The following is a 9728-nucleotide window of genomic DNA, read 5'->3' as shown; positions in this document are numbered from 1 at the left end:
TTATTATTAAAAAATAACGAAGAAATATATTATTAGCCAGAAATGTAAAGCCACATATCTGTCAAATCCCGTCTTTTCAAGAGTGACAGAAAATTTTAATCATACTGAGGATTGTTTCGCTTCCTCATTACCAAAGATAAAGAAGCTAAACTTTGCAGATTAGCTTACAATAAAAAAATTGCACTCATATTTCATGGTTAATAATAAACAAATTTGGTCAGGAAGTTGGTTAGTACTCAAATTTGTATACTCTGACATTTATATAGTTAATTCAATTTTGGTGATAGTTTTAGGAATCGTGTTGGTCCGAACACTACTTATGCTTATGCTGTGCTTAAATGTATTTTATACTTCGAGAACCGCTTATCCGATTTGGCACAAATTTGGAAAGAAGTTAGGGAGTAGTCTAGTATGAATTTTATGAAATTCCTCCTCTACTTTCGCTCAGTAATGCATGAAAGTATTTTTCTTGACTCGCATTTATTTTATTCACAATCGACAAAACTAATATAATAAAAAATAAAATTTAACCTTAAACCTAGAACTATTTATCAGTACATCACAGACGTTTTTCAAAACCTTATGTACTAGCAGATGACTTACTAACGATGAGAAAAATTGATAATTAATTATTGTGAAAAAAAAAATGTACGTAAAAATAACCCTAAATTAAAACATTTTAATTTACGAGATTTCAATCTTTTGCCTTCAATGTGTAACTATAACTCTAAACATAAAAGCTATAAAAATAGTAATAATAATGGAATAAACAAAACAGAAAGTTACCGGCACACTATCTACAAACATATTCATTGGAACAGTTTGTATTTTGTTACATACAGTTCATGCAACCTATGTTTGACCTTATAATATGTTTTAAGTGCTCAAGCATCGTCAGTCCAGAATTAAGTTTTCTACACAATGTAGATTCTTCTTATTTTTCGTTAAATCTATTGTTGCTTTCTTTTATATCATTATGAGGTAAAATAAAGTTCTTTACAAAAGATTCACATAATAAAAAAAGCAACAACAGTAAAATTTCAGAAATCAAAAATATTTAATGAATCTAGAAGGGATGTCTCACACATAAAATCGTAAGAAATGACATAAAAATGGTATTTTGTGTCTATTATGAACTTTATTTCTATTGTTAATTTTATTAATAACAAATCTGATTCTAAAATTATATTTATCTACTAATAATATCTTATTATGTAACAAACGGGTTTCGACTAGTGGAGCAAGACAATTGGTCGAACTGATAAAAAACTGTTCTCCACGTGCTACTAATAGCTATTACGATTAAAATAAATAATTTTACTAAACATAAATCTATTTTTTTTTTTTTAGTAAGATTCATTTTTAATTATTAAATATAAGTCATATTTGGACCAAATTAACCCTCAATATTTTAATATAAAATTATAAAATAATAAACATTTTCATTTTCTCTATGAAATTCTAATTATTTGTAATGTTTTGGCCTTATTAATTGTTCTTTTTTATTTCAGTATATTTTCAGAAATACAAATCATGAAAGTATTTTTTAGTTTTCTTTTTTTTTTCAGTTGTTTTTTTACTGTCGTTTGTTTTCTCGGAGTTTTAATGTCTAAAGTATATAAACTATAAATTAGATAATATATAATATAATATAAATTCATTACTGTTAAAATTATATAATCTAAGAGGTTTTTTATTCATAATTCGGGAAAATGGATTAATTTTTTAAAACTAAATTTGAGGCAAAATATTAAATTACCTTGTATTTAATCTTCAGCATAAAAATATGCGAATTGCCATCCATTTATTTATTTCCTATTCATATTTCATATTTACTAAGTTTGTTTATATTGAGACTTCTATTGGTTAACAGTGTATCCCGTTGGATTTATTATTTAACTATTTCCTTTACAAAATGGAGGGACAATATCTTATTTCTATAATTTACTTAAGAGTTCAGTATATGTTAGATTCCGTTTTTTTTTTTATTCTGTTTTATGATTGATTGCATGATATTGAAAACGAGCTATTGTTATGTCTTCTAAAATTTTTATATATACTATTTTAACATAAAAAAATCAAAATTGTGCACTTTTTCCTCACATTGCTTAGCACTGTTTTTTATTATATTTATTCTTACAATCATTAGAATGTGGAGATAAGTTACAAATTTAATTTGTGAACTAATCAGAATTTTTATTCCGGTTCATAATAGTTTCTAAGGGCTCTATTTAAACTTCACGATTAGTTTGGAATTTATTATATACATGTACAAATTTAATAATTTGTAGGGGACTTAAATACATTTTTGATCAGTGAGATTCAAGTGAAAATGCTGTCTTGAACTATTCTTCACAGCATCTGGCCTTATAAAATTAAAATATAAAACTATTTTCCAAGATTTTAAACTTTTTTTCTTTTCCACAGATATTTTTAAACATCTGACGTCTAACTAGGCCTGCCAAATTGGATTGTCGTAAAGATTGGATTTTGGAAGAAACAATATTTACATTTCACTATTTATCTAAAAACTGAAACATATTTGTAGGTTAATCCTCAGTTTGAAATCAAAAAGCGTGACATCTTTGACAAGAAACAGTAGAAAATAACATGAATATAAAAGGGAGAAGTATTTAAATTAATAAAAAACATTCAAAATAATCATGAAATCTTGTAATAAATGATAAAAAAGATTGAAATAATAAAAATTTATTAAATTTTTTTCTAATAATAATCTAGTTACAAATACGCTCTATTTTTTAAAAAAATACATATAACGATTTGAGTAGGATATAGTTGATAGTGAGATATTGATGTGATAAAAATAGGACTGAGATGAAAGCTATTTTTAGTAAAAATAAAATCTGAAAGGGCAGCACTTAAACAGAAACCGTACTGTAACATAACAACTGAATCCTAAGGGTATTATAGTACACACCACACTGCAACTTCCTTGTTTTCTACATACCAAATGAGCGTCCCCTCCAACTCCCATAGCCAGGAGGGCAGACCTCAAAACAAGGACGTGAGAGTCCAGCACGTGCTGTCTGAGTTTTGTGCTGCATCATAGTTAGTCCTTCTCATAAAATAGGCCTACTCATCTTTTATGGTAAATCTATACATAGTTACTTATCGAAGGATTAATATGGTTCAAAAGTTATTTATTCAAAAACAAGTCCTGTGAATAAAATTAAATATAATATCTCATCAAATAACGTTAAAAACAGCTTTTATTAAGTATATACTTTAATGCTACTTTATAAAAAAGTTATATATCTTTTCTTTTCAGAAAAGTTGACTTTTGATACAATACAATAGAGGCGACAGAAGTTCTGAGACAGTCTGTTTACATGCAGTCAACGACCTGGTTGTATAACCCACTGGGTCAAGGCTGCTTTCCTGTCTTCAACGAGCTATTTAGTTTTATTATAAAATACAATTCAAATCAGTAATCATTGTTTACAATAAGTATATTTATTTATAGTTTACTTAAACAAAAATTTCAAATAGAAATACCATATATCGCCTACTAACTTGTTTTGAAAACATTTGCTCATCCCAGAAGTGGGTATCATTATCGAATCCTTTAATTAATCTAAAAATAAAATAATTAATTCTTCTTCTTAAATTTCATAGGTCGTCAATCTAAATTAAGTTTTAAAGATCAATGGTACAACGACCTCATCATCAATATATATATTTATAAGAACATATTATTAATTTCATTTGGAGTTTTAGAGATGGATCACGATCTTCAGAACCAAGAATTAATAATTTCAAATACAACAAATCATTTAATTTATCAAATATTAAAAATAACTTAATTTAATTTTTGTTAAAATAGATTAAGTTTAAAATACTTCATTGTTATGTTTACAAGGTTTACCTACAACTTCACAGTACATGTTTCTTATTTTGTAAAATGGATAAAACCACATTCAAAATAATAATTAAAACAAAAAACTCAATATTATTTTAAACAAAATTTTAGTATCGACTTTCATATAAGGTATTAAAGACTAATACTAAATTCTCTTTAGTACTTTTCCTATTATGACACCATCCTTCCATTTATTATACTTTATATGTTATTATAAAAAAATAATTGTATCATGTAATACCAATACCCGAAACGTCAAATAACATTACTATTGGTCATGAAATCCTTCGACTTTCAATTTTAAAATGACTTAACTTATTAAATTATTTTGTCACGACTACCTTTTAAATAATACAACTTTTTATTGCATCCCACGGTAATATTGAACAGTTTTTATTATTGAAATTAAAACATATATAAATAAAAATTTAATATATTTTTTTTTCTTCTAGAAGCTATTTTTTATAATAATAAAAATTAATTACTAAATGAACATAATAAGGAATATGTTAAATATAAAAAAAAACCTAAACAAATCATAAAATGATAAAGAATGATTTTTCCACCACAACAGAAGAATAAAACTCATTACTAAGTATTATAATATGACATATTTTATAGAGCTAATAAAACAAATTAACTGTCTACAGAACACATGGGCTTGTAAAAAATAATAAAAATTAAAATAAAGCTATACATAAAAATGATTGAAGTAATAAATAATAAACTTAGTTCAGTATTGTTTAGCTTTATAATACCGAAAAATAGACACATAATAAACACCATTTTTCATTTATTCGTGTATAAAAAAGATTAAATAAATAAAAATTATCAAAAAAACAGAAACTATTGGGACTGAAATATATTATTATGAATTTCCTGTAACAGATTCTGAGTTAATACTCGCGGAGGCTAATAAAATATTTTTTTCTTATATCGATTTTATTGAGCTTTATTTAAATTCCTCCCCATCGAAAATACCACATCGCTGCTTTACGTGGGATATCAGACAAACAACAAAAAAGTATCCTGAATTGGACGTATTTCACATACAGTACCGTAGGCTGGGGATACTTTCTCTACTACTGGCGTCCTACATGTTGTTCCAAAGCTTGTACTGTCAAAAAATTCGGATTTGTTTTTGTCAGATGTGTCACTATTAAAGCATTAATGTGTGAACAATAATATTGTTTATAGTAAGGCCTAAAAGTTATTCAGAATTACATATTATGTAATAAATAAAAATCAACAAACTAAATGCCACTGAAATATATAATTGATAATGACTTATGACATATTACAGGATCTATGATTTATTAATATGAGGTTTAATTTAATAAAATAAAAATTATGCATAGACAAATAAACTAAACAATATATGTATAAAAAATAAAAATATGTAATTCTATATCCAGTTGACAGAAGATTATGTTTGACACATGAGTGTCAGAAGTAATGGATCCTAAATCCATTAGCATACGTGAGCCACCCTAACAAGCTTTCTCTCAACAAAGTATTTTGAAGTAGGTAGGACATAAATGGTATGCTTAGTTGGAGTTGATAAATAATTATTTATTTTTATAAATGGATATTTTTATTAATATATATAAAAGAACTATATGTGGAAGGTATTGAAGGATTATGAAAAACTAAGTAAGTATAATCCACATTCCGTTTTGAAGACTAACCAATTTCATTGGAATGTGTGAAATCTCCATTTAATTAAAGAATTACAAAACACGTGAAAAGGAGTTAAAGACTCTTCTAAATCAGTATTAAGACAAAGGCATTAATTACTGTTAGCTATTAACGGCTAACTAACAGTTAACAGGAAGATAGTTAGATAATCGATACAAAAACTGGTTCTACACTATCAATCAGAGAACCCAGAAACCAAGTCAAACATAACGATGTCTAATTAGAATGGAAGTTTTATCAAAATAGAAGGAATTAATTGGGGATATAGCAGATTTAGAGAGTTGGAGAGGCGGTAGATTTGTGGAAAGAGATCCAAATTTGTGTTAAAATAGGCTTTTTTGATCCTTTAACTTAGGAGGAATAAAAGTAACAGCAGGAATTAACAAAAGTATGGTATAAGGTTAAAAGGATAAAGAAAAGTTCTAATGAAATAAAAATTGTTTTGAACAATTTGAGTAAGAACGGTTATCAAATAATTTGTAATAAGATATCTAATAGTAATTATCTAGTACAACCATTAATGGTAATAATGATTATTATTTACCTATCTATACTACCTAACTAACCATCAATACTACCTAACTATCTATCAATACTACCTATCTATCTAATACTACCTAACTATCTATCTATACTACCTAACTATCTATACTACCTAACTATCAATACTATCTAACTATCTATCAATACTACCTAACTATCTATCTATACTACCTAACTATCTATCAATACTACCTAACTATCTATCTATACTACCTAACTATCTATACTCCCTAACTATCAATACTATCTAACTATCTATCAATACTACCTAACTATCTATCTATACTACCTAACTATCTATCAATACTACCTAACTATCTATCTATACTACCTAACTATCTAGATAGGAGAATCTATTTAATGCGGTGCAACTTAAGAGACCTCATCACGGACAGTCTAACTGAACATCATTAGTCTTAGAGGACATGTGTAGTTTTTGTCATTTTTTATCCTGAGTTTATCAAGAAAAACATAGAAATTGCCTTTTCTAAATTTAGGCTTCGAACTCGCATGCTGAATCTTAAAGTAAAATATAAAAAAAGAAAAACATATCAAAGATGCTAATTATGAATTTAAATAATGCCAAAAATATTTGTAAATCTAAGGATTGAAAAATTTAGGTTTCTTTTCCATTATTGCATTATCAATTATGTTTGTTATATGTCCATATGTTCATAGATATACTGTGATTTGCAATTATATGGTTGGGCAATAAACTCTTTAGGTAAATAAACACAACAAACATTAGTCAGTTTTTCACTGATTTTTTTTTTTAAGAGATTGTATAAAAATAATATTTTTATTTTTTCATTTTATCCGAATAAATAATATTTTTCGATTTCGTCGGGACGGAAGAAATTGCTCATTTCATCAGGTATGAACGAAATAAAATCCATCTTTGATTGATAGAACATGTTATACAAACAGAGCTGAGCCACAATAATTGCAATTACTAATTACATCCTTATATTATAGTTATTTTCCCCTTAGAATTTCAAGTTATTGTAATTGTAAATACAAATAATTAACACCAAAACGGGAAACAAAAACTGTTTTATAATGGCTCCGAAATATGAAAATGATATCCAGTTTAATATTGCGCACTGGCATGTAGATTTATTTACATGTTTTCGGAGGTGCTGAAAATAAATATAAAATCGATTTTATGATCGCACGCTTTGATATCAATTTATTTTAACTTTTAGGATTTGTCCTCATAAGAAAAATGTTTAAATAAACTGAATTCACATGTGAGCTAAATTATATATTTAATTGAAATGACAGTAATTGTAATTTTATTTTACAATTAGTTCAGTGTGATTGCCCTTCAAAACCACTAATTTTTGAAGTTTTAAGCGATTTAACGGTTATCTCAGTGTAATTATAGTACTCCTGTCCTCAAATGTACCTGCATAACTGTCCGTCTCACTGTCGCCAAACCCTAATTATCACCAAATAATTAATAGTAACTGACTTAAATGTGAATCGAACCCAGAACGCTTTGTACCTGTTGTTTCCAGAACTTTATCCAAACGACCAGAGATTACTTTCTGTGTCAATTCAGCAGTGTGAGGTAGCTTATAGCGTTTATTCCACAAATTCTATGGCAGCAAATAAATTGCGAAATGATAATTAGAAGCTAAATTAATGAGAGAAAATTTCAATAGTAACCATACATCCAGGTATTGCTTCATACTATGTATTTAACCCCTTTAATCCATTCAAGGATCTTATTTTGAAAAGCACTATACTTTCATGTAGTCATGTAAAGTAATTTACAGCTTCTTATCAGCTCTTCTTTTTTGCCTTATCTTCAGAACTTAATTTATAAAGTGTACACTCAGAAACTGGAACGTTAGCTCCTCGTTACAATTTTACTTCTCATTGAACTAGAAAAGTATAGAATGAATTTTGTTTTATTATTATTATTTTTTATGAAGCCAATTACGTAGATGTAATCATGCTTTAACTCATTTTGTAATTTTTATAAAGATCGTTTAGCCCACAGCTGGAATAGAAATACCGAAAAGCACAGGAAATGTAACAGCTCAATCTATGTTAATGAAACCTAGTCAAAATCCATTTAACTGATTTCGTTGTTTTAGCTTCCAAATTAGTTAAAAATGTAATCAATCTAATTGAATTTTATGAACGATGAAATTTTGTTCATCATTAAAAACCATTTTTTTTTTTTTTTTGCAACTTTATGTACCGCAGAGGTGTAATAAAATATCAATGTCTATAATCCAATAATTAGATAACACATTTTAATGTAATAATAATATATTAATTAGGTTTTGGGGCAACATCTATATAATTAGCTTTAGCCAGGACAGTGTAAGGCTTACAAGAAACAAAAATATTCAACAAAAATAATAAATTAGAAATCATTTATATAAAATAATAAAGATGTGATTGTTATTTACATTTCTCACAATTAAAAACCAAATTTGATACTTAACATATCAAACAGAAAAAAATTACACGTCATATTCGGATCTAATTATCTAATGAGATTTTGGAGTAATTTTATCACTAATCAAAAGAGTGTAATAAAAATATAAATAGTAAATAGATAAAATAGTAATAAAGTTATCTTCATATGGTTCAATAAACGTTACCAGTAATAAAAATAAAAATAAATCTAAATAAAAATAAAGCATTATCAATAGCATACAAGCGGAAATCAAATTTGCCGAAAGTAAATATAGGAGCTTGCAATCAAAAAAACTTTCCATATGTATTTCTGTAGAAAAAAGATTTCTTGTAGAACTGGTTTAAATAAAGCTTTGGGAATCTACTAAATCTCAGCGAAGTTTCGATAGAAAGTAAGGAAGTATTGGCAGAAAAATACTCTTATATATATAAATGCTCTTAAATTGTTATATATATATATATATATATATATATAATTTAAAAAAAAAAAAAGGAAAAGATACCATGGTACGTTTGATACCAAATGTCGAAAAAAATAATTTTAAATTTGTACCCAACAAGAAGAAGAGGTGTATTGTGACAACCGAATAAAATACGATCAACTAATCTGTCTTATCGAAAATTATAAAAACCAAAACAATTGTTTACCTTCTTCCTGCATAAAAGGAAAATAATTTTTTTTTAAAGGGGAAATCAAGTATGATTAGCTTCGAGCGCCTTCGGAGATCCTTAAATACGAAATTTCAAATAAATCAAACATGATGAATTTTTTGGAGCTGATTTTAGGAAAATATTTATTTACTACGTGCATAAAAAAAAATCATAAATCCTCAAAATGTTATCCAAATCCAATTTTTCTGTTGAAAAGCTGAATTCCTAATGAATCAATCTATATCAATATATTTTATTTCTTTATAATGAAAAAAAAAAATTGTTTCAAATAATGATAAACTTCTCAAACGTTTTATTTTATATCTCCGGTTTTATTGATTTATATGGGTATGGTCTCTACTATTTAACTATTGTAAAGATTTGTGGAGTTGAATTGAAGTTATTGCATTTTAAGTGATTTTGAGAAGATGGCCTCGTGACCTTATATTGTAAACTTTTTTAGAGTTCTACTACTGGGTAGTTTCTCTACATCCTGTATCATATCATTATGACATTATAA

General features: G+C 26.5%; 1 protein-coding gene across 3 annotated transcripts in view; it reads left to right on the top strand.

Moving 5' to 3' along the window:
• The window catches only part of LOC106685398 (prostaglandin E2 receptor EP3 subtype), a 116025-nt gene that overhangs the window by 79009 nt on the left and 27288 nt on the right, over positions 1-9728 (top strand). The gene's annotated exons all lie outside the window — the stretch shown is intronic.

Source organism: Halyomorpha halys, unplaced genomic scaffold (genome assembly GCF_000696795.3).
Source record: "Halyomorpha halys isolate HHAL.00 unplaced genomic scaffold, Hhal_1.1 Scaffold689.1, whole genome shotgun sequence".
In the NCBI taxonomy this organism is placed as follows: domain Eukaryota; kingdom Metazoa; phylum Arthropoda; class Insecta; order Hemiptera; family Pentatomidae; genus Halyomorpha; species Halyomorpha halys.
This window is presented reverse-complemented; position numbering and strand designations above follow the sequence as displayed.